Here is a 16,046-nt window from a genome sequence, read left to right on the forward strand (position 1 = left end):
AAATACTAACAGGAATATTTATGTTTTTTGTGTAAGGATTGAATAGAAATGTTTGTTTATTTAACATACGTCACATCTGGCATTATATAAAATAAACGCTCCTATTTCTTGAAATTATTAATGGCGAGGTTCAATTTTAGAAGAAAATTTAAGTTTTTCCTATTTCTCTGATTGTTCAGACCGCAAGTTGAACCTGCAAATCGTCAAAGAAAAGTCTATTTTCCTATGATAAAAGATTTTAAAGTAAAGTAGAAAATGCCATAAAACTTTTTATGCTCTCTTTCTTGAGAGATTCAATTCTTTTTTTCCAATGTAACATACGAGTAGGGTTATTTTATATCATGACACCGAATTTTAGGCGTTCCTACTTTAGAAATGCTAATTTGAGAAAGTAAGTTCAACAAGCGTCATCTGACCTACTGCCTTTATTAAAACAACGAAATCAACAGTTATTAGTATAAAACACTCACAGATGATAATTTAATTTTAGCCTTTACCCTAACGAAGCCCGCATGACCTGAATAATATAACTGGTCTACTGAAAAGGACTACGGACATTATTACTGAAAGACGATGCTGTCGAAACTAAACTTGTACTTGAATAAACCTGAAAAATTAAACATTCATTTGGAACCGTTAAGTGTAACGTCAGTTTGTTGAAACGGAACGGACTTTCTTGTGCAATATTGCTTAACATTACGAAATTCCCGGAATTCTCCATATCTTTAAATACTGCGACGGTGCTAGCGGCTTCTCAGTTAGCGTTTTTCCATTTTCAATGAAACATCATTTCTCAATACTCAGTGTATAAATAATCACACGTTAATTAATAATAATCGAACAAAACGTATGGTGTTGTAAATAACGAATATTTTGTGAAACTGTGTTGGCACACAGTCTTGTTGTGAATTCTATGCGTCGCAAATTCTGCGTTTATCTGAGATTCACCTAAATTATAAAACATGTGGCAGTTGTTTCATGTTAAATTGGTAACAAACGCTTTTGCCTTGTTCTCCTTGTCCCACCAAAAGATTCTCCTTCGAAATATTTTACCCACATTTCTTGTTCATCTGATATGTGGCATAATAAAGAAAGAATGGCAGCGGTGGGATTCGAACCCACGCCCTTTCGGACTGGTGCCTTAAACCAGCGCCTTAGACCGCTCGGCCACACTACCTTGTATATATTTTTCTACACATTTGAAAAAAGAGTTTTTTACAAGTTGAAAACCTTTTATATGTATATATCTCAATATTCACTTAATTTCCACATTCAACATACTGTATTCTGTTAAGAAACACACTTGTAATAAAGTATAAAAGAAACCACTGCTTTTAGGTGTTAAATTAGAAACACGTATTGAAAGGGATTAATCCTTTTTTTTAACTTATTGACACTGATGTCTCGCATCATTTCTTCATGATTGTGGTTCATATCCTTTCCGTCGCAACGCTGCTGACACGATCACAGCTTTTCATACCACTCTGTGACCGTGTTCGGCTATCATACACATTCATTTAGGTTGTCTCCCACAACAAAATCTTTCAATCCGTATTTTACTCGTCATCCTTCTTTACACAAAACACTGTCATATCTTGGAGATTGCGATATGAAAAAAATATATCAATTCATCACAACAGTGGTGCTGACAGTATATATGTGCGATTTTCTTATAGCAAAGCCACATCAGTCTATATGCTGACCGTACGTCTTTGTTGGAACAAATTGTCAAGCAATCTTTTAAATCTATCCCTAGAATCCAACTTTCACGAAACCTAGCTTCAAAAAATGTATTCCATGTATTGAAGAATCACGAGAAGGCAGTTACAGCCACATTCTGTACACCACAATTTCATTTTCTATGCACATATTCTAAATGGAAGTGTAAAGATCAGTGAGTTAGGAAGGTACTAGAAACATTATTCAGTGTTTAGCAGAATTACTGCAGGAAAACCTCGCTCTTATACTTACTCTAAAAATTTTCTGGAGAATCTCAACTAAAGATTGGCACGGGGAAGAATATTTACGATAACATTTAATCTACTTACATCAGTATAAGAGTCGATAAGGTTTTCTTTTTTTTTATTGGCGGTAGACAGAAATATATCTTTAGATTTTATCGTGCTAGTTATCCGAAAGCAAAATAATGAGAACACGTCTTCATATGTATTTCAGCGGGAGATATAAAACTTTTAAATATTATTCTAAAGAAAACAGAAACAATACGTTAACACTTCATCTTGACAAAAGAAATCTATGAATGCAGTCAATACGTGCAGTGAAAGACTGCAAGTGTCTCGAAGGAAGTTGAGGATGATAAATGCTTATTTGGGTCTGGAATTAATTTGAAAATTTTTCTATATTTGAAAATCTACCATATTACTTCAGTTCCATGATTGCAATTAAACATTTTTATCAAATGCAAATGATGCATATACCGCAGATTTGCACCCCAACTTCTGTTTGTATTTCAGATGAATATTATAGAGAGTGTAAGCACGTGATTTGGTTTCCCAGGAAAGTCGGTAATTTGTTTATCTCATATTTCAATTCGCAGTTCCAGAAACTTTTAACGAGAAATCCTCTGATAATATGTATCTAAAACAACAATGTCTAAGGCGTAACTTGTCATAAATTAGTTAGAGACTTCCATAGCGCTCGAGATCAACTGTCGCATATCGCGAATTACAATGTTTGTTCAGCATATTTTAATTTTTAACGATACACCGTTTTACGTGATAGCAAATTTGCTATCGTAACCCATTTCTTAATAAACTGAGTTATGCTCACGCTAATTTCACAAATTGTTTTTTTGCTGATTCATTGTGATATAGTTTCAAGATCAATAGAGTTAACCGCATTTTATACTTCACAAACTAAATACTAACAGGAATATTTATGTTTTTTTGTGTAAGGATTGAATAGAAATGTTTGTTTATTTAACATACGTCACATCTGGCATTATATAAAATAAACGCTCCTATTTCTTGAAATTATTAATGGCGAGGTTCAATTTTAGAAGAAAATTTAAGTTTTTCCTATTTCTCTGATTGTTCAGACCGCAAGTTGAACCTGCAAATCGTCAAAGAAAAGTCTATTTTCCTATGATAAAAGATTTTAAAGTAAAGTAGAAAATGCCATAAAACTTTTTATGCTCTCTTTCTTGAGAGATTCAATTTTTTTTTCCAATGTAACATACGAGTAGGGTTATTTTATATCATGACACCGAATTTTAGGCGTTCCTACTTTAGAAATGCTAATTTGAGAAAGTAAGTTCAACAAGCGTCATCTGACCTACTGCCTTTATTAAAACAACGAAATCAACAGTTATTAGTATAAAACACTCACAGATGATAATTTAATTTTAGCCTTTACCCTAACGAAGCCCGCATGACCTGAATAATATAACTGGTCTACTGAAAAGGACTACGGACATTATTACTGAAAGACGATGCTGTCGAAACTAAACTTGTACTTGAATAAACCTGAAAAATTAAACATTCATTTGGAACCGTTAAGTGTAACGTCAGTTTGTTGAAACGGAACGGACTTTCTTGTGCAATATTGCTTAATATTACGAAATTCCCGGAATTCTCCATATCTTTAAATACTGCGACGGTGCTAGCGGCTTCTCAGTTAGCGTTTTTCCATTTTCAATGAAACATCATTTCTCAATACTCAGTGTATAAATAATCACACGTTAATTAATAATAATCGAACAAAACGTATGGTGTTGTAAATAACGAATATTTTGTGAAACTGTGTTGGCACACAGTCTTGTTGTGAATTCTATGCGTTGCAAATTCTGCGTTTATCTGAGATTCACCTAAATTATAAAACATGTGGCAGTTGTTTCATGTTAAATTGGTAACAAACGCTTTTGCCTTGTTCTCCTTGTCCCACCAAAAAGATTCTCCTTCGAAATATTTTACCCACATTTCTTGTTCATCTGATATGTGGCGTAATAAAGAAAGAATGGCAGCGGTGGTATTCAAACCCACGCCCTTTCGGACTGGTGCCTTAAACCAGCGCCTTAGACCGCTCGGCCACACTATCTTGTATATATTTTTTCTACACATTTGAAAAAAGAGTTTTTTACAAGTTGAAAACCTTTTATATGTATATATCTCAATATTCACTTAATTTCCACATTCAACATACTGTATTCTGTTAAGAAACACACTTGTAATAAAGTATAAAAGAAACCACTGCTTTTAGGTGTTAAATTAGAAACACGTATTGAAAGGGATTAATCCTTTTTTTTTAACTTATTGACACTGATGTCTCGCATCATTTCTTCATGATTGTGGTTCATATCCTTTCCGTCGCAACGCTGCTGACACGATCACAGCTTTTCATACCACTCTGTGACCGTGTTCGGCTATCATACACATTCATTTAGGTTGTCTCCCACAACAAAATCTTTCAATCCGTATTTTACTCGTCATCCTTCTTTACACAAAACACTGTCATATCTTGGAGATTGCGATATGAAAAAAAATATCAATTCATCACAACAGTGGTGCTGACAGTATATATGTGCGATTTTCTTATAGCAAAGCCACATCAGTCTATATGCTGACCGTACGTCTTTGTTGGAACAAATTGTCAAGCAATCTTTTAAATCTATCCCTAGAATCCAACTTTCACGAAACCTAGCTTCAAAAAATGTATTCCATGTATTGAAGAATCACGAGAAGGCAGTTACAGCCACATTCTGTACACCACAATTTCATTTTCTATGCACATATTCTAAATGGAAGTGTAAAGATCAGTGAGTTAGGAAGGTACTAGAAACATTATTCAGTGTTTAGCAGAATTACTGCAGGAAAACCTCGCTCTTATACTTACTCTAAAATTTTTCTGGAGAATCTCAACTAAAGATTGGCACGGGAAGAATATTTACAATAACATTTAATCTACTTACATCAGTATAAGAGTCGATAAGGTTTTCTTTTTTTTTTATTGACGGTAGACAGAAATATATCTTTAGATTTTATCGTGCTAGTTATCCGAAAGCAAAATAATGAGAACACGTCTTCATTTGCATTTCAGCGGGAGATATAAAACTTTTAAATATTATTCTAAAGAAAACAGAAACAATACGTTAACACTTCATCTTGACAAAAGAAATCTATGAATGCAGTCAATACGTGCAGTGAAAGACTGCAAGTGTCTCGAAGGAAGTTGAGGATGATAAATGCTTATTTGGGTCTGGAATTAATTTGAAAATTTTTTCATATATTTGAAAATCTACTATATTACTTCAGTTCCATGATTGCAATTAAACATTTTTTATCAAATGCAAATGATGCATATACCGCAGATTTGCACCCCAACTTCTGTTTGTATTTCAGATGAATATTATAGAGAGTGTAAGCACGTGATTTGGTTTTCCAGGAAAGTCGGTAATTTGTTTATCTCATATTTCAATTCGCAGTTCCAGAAACGTTTTAACGAGAAATCCTCTGATAATATGTATCTAAAACAACAATGTCTAAGGCGTAACTTGTCATAAATTAGTTAGAGACTTCCATAGCGCTCGAGATCAACTGTCGCATATCGCGAATTACAATGTTTGTTCAGCATATTTTAATTTTTAACGATACACCGTTTTACGTGATAGCAAATTTGCTATCGTAACCCATTTCTTAATAAACTGAGTTATGCTCACGCTAATTTCACAAATTGTTTTTTTGCTGATTCATTGTGATATAGTTTCAAGATCAATGGAGTTAACCGCATTTTATACTTCACAAACTAAATACTAACAGGAATATTTATGTTTTTTGTGTAAGGATTGAATAGAAATGTTTGTTTATTTAACATACGTCACATCTGGCATTATATAAAAATAAACGCTCCTATTTCTTGAAATTATTAATGGCGAGGTTCAATTTTAGAAGAAAATTTAAGTTTTTCCTATTTCTCTGATTGTTGAGACCGCAAGTTGAACCTGCAAATCGTCAAAGAAAAGTCTATTTTCCTATGATAAAAGATTTTAAAGTAAAGTAGAAAATGCCATAAAACTTTTATGCTCTCTTTCTTGAGAGATTCAATTCTTTTTTCCAATGTAACATACAGTAGGGGTTATTTTATATCATGACACCGAATTTTAGGCGTTCCTACTTTAGAAATGCTAATTTGAGAAAGTAAGTTCAACAAGCGTCATCTGACCTACTGCCTTTATTAAAACAACGAAATCAACAGTTATTAGTATAAAACACTCACAGATGATAATTTAATTTTAGCCTTTACCCTAACGAAGCCCGCATGACCTGAATAATATAACTGGTCTACTGAAAAGGACTACCGACATTATTACTGAAAGACGATGCTGTCGAAACTAAACTTGTACTTGAATAAACCTGAAAAATTAAACATTCATTTGGAACCGTTAAGTGTAACGTCAGTTTGTTGAAACGGAACGGACTTTCTTGTGCAATATTGCTTAACATTACGAAATTCCCGGAATTCTCCATATCTTTAAATACTGCGATGGTGCTAGCGGCTTCTCAGTTAGCGTTTTTCGATTTTCAATGAAACATCATTTCTCAATACTCAGTGTATAAATAATCACACGTTAATTAATAATAATCGAACAAAACGTATGGTGTTGTAAATAACGAATATTTTGTGAAACTGTATTGGCACACAGTCTTGTTGTGAATTCTATGCGTCGCAAATTCTGCGTTTATCTGAGATTCACCTAAATTATAAAACATGTGGCAGTTGTTTCATGTTAAATTGGTAACAAACGTTTTTGCCTTGTTCTCCTTGTCCCACCAAAAAGATTCTCCTTCGAAATATTTTACCCACATTTCTTGTTCATCTGATATGTGGCATAATAAAGAAAGAATGGCAGCGGTGGTATTCAAACCCACGCCCTTTCGGACTGTTGCCTTAAACCAGCGCCTTATACCGCTCGGCCACACTATCTTGTATATATTTTTCTACACATTTGAAAAAAGAGTTTTTTTACAAGTTGAAAACCTTTTATATGTATATATCTCAATATTCACTTAATTTCCACATTCAACATACTGTATTCTGTTAAGAAACACACTTGTAATAAAGTATAAAAGAAACCACTGCTTTTAGGTGTTAAATTAGAAACACGTATTGAAAGGGATTAATCCTTTTTTTAACTTATTGACACTGATGTCTCGCATCATTTCTTCATGATTGTGGTTCATATCCTTTCCGTCGCAACGCTGCTGACACGATCACAGCTTTTCATACCACTCTGTGACCGTGTTCGGCTATCCTACACATTCATTTAGGTTGTCTCCCACAACAAAATCTTTCAATCCGTATTTTACTCGTCATCCTTCTTTACACAAAACACTGTCATATCTTGGAGATTGCGATATGAAAAAAAATATCAATTCATCACAACAGTGGTGCTGACAGTATATATGTGCGATTTTCTTATAGCAAAGCCACATCAGTCTATATGCTGACCGTACGTCTTTGTTGGAACAAATTGTCAAGCAATCTTTTAAATCTATCCCTAGAATCCAACTTTCACGAAACCTAGCTTCAAAAAATGTATTCCATGTATTGAAGAATCACGAGAAGGCAGTTACAGCCACATTCTGTACACCACAATTTCATTTTCTATGCACATATTCTAAATGGAAGTGTAAAGATCAGTGAGTTAGGAAGGTACTAGAAACATTATTCAGTGTTTAGCAGAATTACTGCAGGAAAACCTCGCTCTTATACTTACTCTAAAAATTTTCTGGAGAATCTCAACTAAAGATTGGCACGGGGAAGAATATTTACAATAACATTTAATCTACTTACATCAGTATAAGAGTCGATAAGGTTTTCTTTTTTTTTTATTGACGGTAGACAGAAATATATCTTTTGGATTTTATCGTGCTAGTTATCCGAAAGCAAAATAATGAGAACACGTCTTCATTTGCATTTCAGCGGGAGATATAAAACTTTTAAATATTATTCTAAAGAAAACAGAAACAATACGTTAACACTTCATCTTGACAAAAGAAATCTATGAATGCAGTCAATACGTGCAGTGAAAGACTGCAAGTGTCTCGAAGGAAGTTGAGGATGATAAATGCTTATTTGGGTCTGGAATTAATTTGAAAATCTACTATATTACTTCAGTTCCATGATTGCAATTAAACATTTTTATCAAATGCAAATGATGCATATACCGCAGATTTGCACCCCAACTTCTGTTTGTATTTCAGATGAATATTATAGAGAGTGTAAGCACGTGATTTGGTTTTTCCAGGAAAGTCGGTAATTTGTTTATCTCATATTTCAATTCGCAGTTCCAGAAACGTTTTAGCGAGAAATCCTCTGATAATATGTATCTAAAACAACAATGTCTAAGGCGTAACTTGTCATATAATAGTTAGAGACTTCCATAGCGCTCGAGATCATCTGTCGCATATCGCGAATTACAATGTTTGTTCAGCATATTTTAATTTTTAACGATACACCGTTTTACGTGATAGCAAATTTGCTATCGTAACCCATTTCTTAATAAACTGAGTTATGCTCACGCTAATTTCACAAATTGTTTTTTTGCTGATTCATTGTGACATAGTTTCAAGATCAATGGAGTTAACCGCATTTTATACTTCACAAACTAAATACTAACAGGAATATTTATGTTTTTTTGTGTAAGGATTGAATAGAAATGTTTGTTTATTTAACATACGTCACATCTGGCATTATATAAAATAAACGCTCCTATTTCTTGAAATTATTAATGGCGAGGTTCAATTTTAGAAGAAAATTTAAGTTTTCTTATTTCTCTGATTGTTGAGACCGCAAGTTGAACCTGCAAATCGTCAAAGAAAAGTCTATTTTCCTATAATAAAAGATTTTAAAGTAAAGTAGAAAATGCCATAAAACTTTTATGCTCTCTTTCTTGAGAGATTCAATTCTTTTTTCCAATGTAACATACGAGTAGGGGTTATTTTATATCATGACACCGAATTTTAGGCGTTCCTACTTTAGAAATGCTAATTTGAGAAAGTAAGTTCAACAAGCGTCATCTGACCTACTGCCTTTATTAAAACAACGAAATCAACAGTTATTAGTATAAAACACTCACAGATGATAATTTAATTTTAGCCTTTACCCTAACGAAGCCCGCATGACCTGAATAATATAACTGGTCTACTGAAAAGGACTACGGACATTATTACTGAAAGACGATGCTGTCGAAACTAAACTTGTACTTGAATAAACCTGAAAAATTAAACATTCATTTGGAACCGTTAAGTGTAACGTCAGTTTGTTGAAACGGAACGGACTTTCTTGTGCAATATTGCTTAACATTACGAAATTCCCGGAATTCTCCATATCTTTAAATACTGCGACGGTGCTAGCGGCTTCTCAGTTAGCGTTTTCCATTTTCAATGAAACATCATTTCTCAATACTCAGTGTATAAATAATCACACGTTAATTAATAATAATCGAACAAAACGTATGGTGTTGTAAATAACGAATATTTTGTGAAACTGTGTTGGCACACAGTCTTGTTGTGAATTCTATGCGTCGCAAATTCTGCGTTTATCTGAGATTCACCTAAATTATAAAACATGTGGCAGTTGTTTCATGTTAAATTGGTAACAAACGCTTTTGCCTTGTTCTCCTTGTCCCACCAAAAGATTCTCCTTCGAAATATTTTACCCACATTTCTTGTTCATCTGATATGTGGCATAATAAAGAAAGAATGGCAGCGGTGGTATTCAAACCCGCCCTTTCGGACTGGTGCCTTAAACCAGCGCCTTAGACCGCTCGGCCACACTACCTTGTATATATTTTTCTACACATTTGAAAAGAGTTTTTTTTACAAGTTGAAAACCTTTTATATGTATATATCTCAATATTCACTTAATTTCCACATTCAACATACTGTATTCTGTTAAGAAACACACTTGTAATAAAGTATAAAAGAAACCACTGCTTTTAGGTGTTAAATTAGAAACACGTATTGAAAGGGATTAATCCTTTTTTTTAACTTATTGACACTGATGTCTCGCATCATTTCTTCATGATTGTGGTTCATATCCTTTCCGTCGCAACGCTGCTGACACGATCACAGCTTTTCATACCATTCTGTGACCGTGTTCGGCTATACTACACATTCATTTAGGTTGTCTCCCACAACAAAATCTTTCAATCCGTATTTTACTCGTCATCCTTCTTTACACAAAACACTGTCATATCTTGGAGATTGCGATATGAAAAAAATATCAATTCATCACAACAGTGGTGCTGACAGTATATATGTGCGATTTTTTTATAGCAAAACCACATCAGTCTATATGCTGACCGTACGTCTTTGTTGGAACAAATTGTCAAGCAATCTTTTAAATCTATCCCTAGAATCCAACTTTCACGAAACCTAGCTTCAAAAAATGTATTCCATGTATTGAAGAATCACGAGAAGGCAGTTACAGCCACATTCTGTACACCACAATTTCATTTTCTATGCACATATTCTAAATGGAAGTTTAAAGATCAGTGAGTTAGGAAGGTACTAGAAACATTATTCAGTGTTTAGCAGAATTACTGCAGGAAAACCTCGCTCTTATACTTACTCTAAAAATTTTCTGGAGAATCTCAACTAAAGATTGGCACGGGGAAGAATATTTACGATAACATTTAATCTACTTACATCAGTATAAGAGTCGATAAGGTTTTCTTTTTTTTTATTGGCGGTAGACAGAAATATATCTTTAGATTTTATCGTGCTAGTTATCCGAAAGCAAAATAATGAGAACACGTCTTCATTTGCATTTCAGCGGGAGATATAAAACTTTTAAATATTATTCTAAAGAAAACAGAAACAATACGTTAACACTTCATCTTGACAAAGAAATCTATGAATGCAGTCAATACGTGCAGTGAAAAGACTGCAAGTGTCTCGAAGGAAGTTGAGGATGATAAATGCTTATTTGGGTCTGGAATTAATTTGAAAATCTACTATATTACTTCAGTTCCATGATTGCAATTAAACATTTTTATCAAATGCAAATGATGCATATACCGCAGATTTGCACCCCAACTTCTGTTTGTATTTCAGATGAATATAATAGAGAGTGTAAGCACGTGATTTGGTTTCCAGGAAAGTCGGTAATTTGTTTATCTCATATTTCAATTCGTAGTTCCAGAAACGTTTTTGAGAGAAATCCTCTGATAATATGTATCTAAAACAACAATGTCTAAGGCGTAACTTGTCATAAATAGTTAGAGACTTCCATAGCGCTCGAGATCAACTGTCGCATATCGCGAATTACAATGTTTGTTCAGCATATTTTAATTTTAACGATACACCGTTTTACGTGATAGCAAATTTGCTATCGTAACCCATTTCTTAATAAACTGAGTTATGCTCACGCTAATTTCACAAATTGTTTTTTTGCTGATTCATTGTGATATAGTTTCAAGATCAATGGAGTTAACCGCATTTTATACTTCACAAACTAAATACTAACAGGAATATTTATGTTTTTTGTGTAAGGATTGAATAGAAATGTTTGTTTATTTAACATACGTCACATCTGGCATTATATAAAATAAACGCTCCTATTTCTTGAAATTATTAATGGCGAGGTTCAATTTTAGAAGAAAATTTAAGTTTTTCTTATTTCTCTGATTGTTCAGACCGCAAGTTGAACCTGCAAATCGTCAAAGAAAAGTCTATTTTCCTATAATAAAAGATTTTAAAGTAAAGTAGAAAATGCCATAAAACTTTTAATGCTCTCTTTCTTGAGAGATTCAATTCTTTTTCCAATGTAACATACGAGTAGGGGTTATTTTATATCATGACACCGATTTTAGGCGTTCCTACTTTAGAAATGCTAATTTGAGAAAGTAAGTTCAACAAGCGTCATCTGACCTACTGCCTTTATTAAAACAACAGAAATCAACAGTTATTAGTATAAAACACTCACAGATGATAATTTAATTTTAGCCTTTACCCTAACGAAGCCCGCATGACCTGAATAATATAACTGGTCTACTGAAAAGGACTACCGACATTATTACTGAAAGACGATGCTGTCGAAACTAAACTTGTACTTGAATAAACCTGAAAAATTAAACATTCATTTGGAACCGTTAAGTGTAACGTCAGTTTGTTGAAACGGAACGGACTTTCTTGTGCAATATTGCTTAACATTACGAAATTCCCGGAATTCTCCATATCTTTAAATACTGCGACGGTGCTAGCGGCTTCTCAGTTAGCGTTTTCCATTTTCAATGAAACATCATTTCTCAATACTCAGTGTATAAATAATCACACGTTAATTAATAATAATCGAACAAAACGTATGGTGTTGTAAATAACGAATATTTTGTGAAACTGTGTTGGCACACAGTCTTGTTGTGAATTCTATGCGTCGCAAATTCTGCGTTTATCTGAGATTCACCTAAATTATAAAACATGTGGCAGTTGTTTCATGTTAAATTGGTAACAAACGTTTTTGCCTTGTTCTCCTTGTCCCACCAAAAAGATTCTCCTTCGAAATATTTTACCCACATTTCTTGTTCATCTGATATGTGGCATAATAAAGAAAGAATAGCGGTGGGATTCGAACCCGCCCTTTCGGACTGGTGCCTTAAACCAGCGCCTTAGACCGCTCGGCCACACTATCTTGTATATATTTTTCTACACATTTGAAAAAGAGAGTTTTTTACAAGTTGAAAACCTTTTATATGTATATATCTCAATATTCACTTAATTTCCACATTCAACATACTGTATTCTGTTAAGAAACACACTTGTAATAAAGTATAAAAAGAAACCACTGCTTTTAGGTGTTAAATTAGAAACACGTATTGAAAGGGATTAATCCTTTTTTTAACTTATTGACACTGATGTCTCGCATCATTTCTTCATGATTGTGGTTCATATCCTTTCCGTCGCAACGCTGCTGACACGATCACAGCTTTTCATACCACTCTGTGACCGTGTTCGGCTATCCTACACATTCATTTCGGTTGTCTCCCACAACAAAATCTTTCAATCCGTATTTTACTCGTCATCCTTCTTTACACAAAACACTGTCATATCTTGGAGATTGCGATATGAAAAAAATATCAATTCATCACAACAGTGGTGCTGACAGTATATGTGTACGATTTTTTTTATAGCAAAGCCACATCAGTCTATATGCTGACCGTTACGTCTTTGTTGGAACAAATTGTCAAGCAATCTTTTAAATCTATCCCTAGAATCCAACTTTCACGAAACCTAGCTTCAAAAAATGTATTCCATGTATTGAAGAATCACGAGAAGGCAGTTACAGCCACATTCTGTACACCACAATTTCATTTTCTATGCACATATTCTAAATGGAAGTGTAAAGATCAGTGAGTTAGGAAGGTACTAGAAACATTATTCAGTGTTTAGTAGAATTACTGCAGGAAAACCTCGCTCTTATACTTACTCTAAAATTTTCTGGAGAATCTCAACTAAAGATTGGCACGGGGAAGAATATTTACAATAACATTTAATCTACTTACATCAGTATAAGAGTCGATAAGGTTTTCTTTTTTTTATTGACGGTAGACAGAAATATATCTTTAGATTTTATCGTGCTAGTTATCCGAAAGCAAAATAATGAGAACACGTCTTCATTTGCATTTCAGCGGGAGATATAAAACTTTTAAATATTATTCTCAAGAAAACAGAAACAATACGTTAACACTTCATCTTGACAAAAGAAATCTATGAATGCAGTCAATACGTGCAGTGAAAGACTGCAAGTGTCTCGAAGAAGAAGTTGAGGATGATAAATGCTTATTTGGGTCTGGAATTAATTTGAAAATTTTCTATATTACTTCCAGTTCCATGATTGCAATTAAACATTTTATCAAATGCAAATGATGCATATACCGCAGATTTTTACCAACTTCTGTTTGTATTTCAGATGAATATTATAGAGAGTGTAAGCACGTGATTTGGTTTTCCAGGAAAGTCGGTAATTTGTTTATCTCATATTTCAATTCGCAGTTCCAGAAACTTTTGAGAAATCCTCTGATAATATGTATCTAAAACAACAATGTCTAAGGCGTAACTTGTCATAAATTAGTTAGAGACTTCCATAGCGCTCGAGATCAACTGTCGCATATCGCGAATTACAATGTTTGTTCAGCATATTTTAATTTTTAACGATACACCGTTTTACGTGATAGCAAATTTGCTATCGTAACCCATTTCTTAATAAACTGAGTTATGCTCACGCTAATTTCACAAATTGTTTTTTTGCTGATTCATTGTGATATAGTTTCAAGATCAATGGAGTTAACCGCATTTTATACTTCACAAACTAAATACTAACAGGAATATTTATGTTTTTTGTGTAAGGATTGAATAGAAATGTTTGTTTATTTAACATACGTCACATCTGGCATTATATAAAAATAAACGCTCCTATTTCTTGAAATTATTAATGGCGAGGTTCAATTTTAGAAGAAAATTTAAGTTTTTCTTATTTCTCTGATTGTTGAGACCGCAAGTTGAACATGCAAATCGTCAAAGAAAAGTCTATTTTCCTATAATAAAAGATTTTAAAGTAAAGTAGAAAATGCCATAAAACTTTTATGTCTCTCTTTCTTGAGAGATTCAATTCTTTTTTTCAATGTAACATACGAGTAGGGGTTATTTTATATCATGACACCGAATTTTAGGCGTTCCTACTTTAGAAATGCTAATTTGAGAAAGTAAGTTCAACAAGCGTCATCTGACCTACTGCCTTTATTAAAACAACAGAAATCAACAGTTATTAGTATAAAACACTCACAGATGATAATTTAATTTTAGCCTTTACCTAACGAAGCCCGCATGACCTGAATAATATAACTGGTCTACTGAGAAGGACTACCGGACATTATTACTGAAGAGACGATGCTGTCGAAACTAAACTTGTACTTGAATAAACCTGAAAAATTAAACATTCATTTGGAACCGTTAAGTGTAACGTCAGTTTGTTGAAACGGAACGGACTTTCTTGTATAATATTGCTTAACATTACGAAATTCCCGGAATTCTCCATATCTTTAAATACTGCGACGGTGCTAGCGGCTTCTCAGTTAGCGTTTTTCATTTTCAATGAAACATCATTTCTCAATACTCAGTGTATAAATAATCACACGTTAATTAATAATAATCAGAACAAAACGTATGGTGTTGTAAATAACGAATATTTTGTGAAACTGTGTTGGCACACAGTCTTGTTGTGAATTCTATGCGTCGCAAATTCTGCGTTTATCTGAGATTCACCTAAATTATAAAACATGTGGCAGTTGTTTCATGTTAAATTGGTAACAAACGCTTTTGCCTTGTTCTCCTTGTCCCACAAAAAGATTCTCCTTCGAAATATTTTACCCACATTTCTTGTTCATCTGATATGTGGCATAATAAAGAAAGAATGGCAGTGGTATTCAAACCCACGCCCTTTCGGACTGGTGCCTTAAACCAGCGCCTTAGACCGCTCGGCCACACTACCTTGTATATATTTTTCTACACATTTGAAAAAAAGAGTTTTTTTACAAGTTGAAAACCTCATGAATTATATCTCAATATTCACTTATTTCCACATTCAACATACTGTATCTGTTAAGAAACACACTTGTAATAAAAGTATAAAAGAAACCACTGCTTTTAGGTGTTAAATTAGAAACACGTATTGAAGGGATTAATCCTTTTTTTAACTTATTGACACTGATCTCGCATCATTTCTTCATGATTGTGGTTCATATCCTTTCCGTCGCAACGCTGCTGACACGATCACAGCTTTTCATACCACTCTGTGACCGTGTTCGGCTATCTACACATTCATTTGGTTGTCTCCCACAACAAAATCTTTCAATCCGTATTTTACTCGTCATCCTTCTTTACAAAACACTGTCATATCTTGGAGATTACGATATGAAAAAAAAAATATCAATTCATCACAACAGTGGTGCTGACAGTATATATGTGCGATTTTCTTATAAGCAAAATACATCAGTCTATATGCTGACCATACGTCTTTGTTGGAACAAATTG

The 16,046-nt window shown here is 33.6% G+C and overlaps 1 non-coding gene across 1 annotated transcript; it reads right to left on the minus strand.

Annotated features, from left to right (window-relative positions):
- Positions 1–1,097: 1,097 nt before the first annotated feature.
- TRNAL-AAG (transfer RNA leucine (anticodon AAG)) lies at positions 1,098–1,177 on the minus strand. The gene has a single exon. It is a non-coding gene; the product is annotated as a tRNA-Leu (tRNA).
- Positions 1,178–16,046: the final 14,869 nt, after the last annotated feature.

Source organism: Tachypleus tridentatus, chromosome 4, assembly GCF_004210375.1.
Source record: "Tachypleus tridentatus isolate NWPU-2018 chromosome 4, ASM421037v1, whole genome shotgun sequence".
Taxonomy (NCBI): domain Eukaryota; kingdom Metazoa; phylum Arthropoda; class Merostomata; order Xiphosura; family Limulidae; genus Tachypleus; species Tachypleus tridentatus.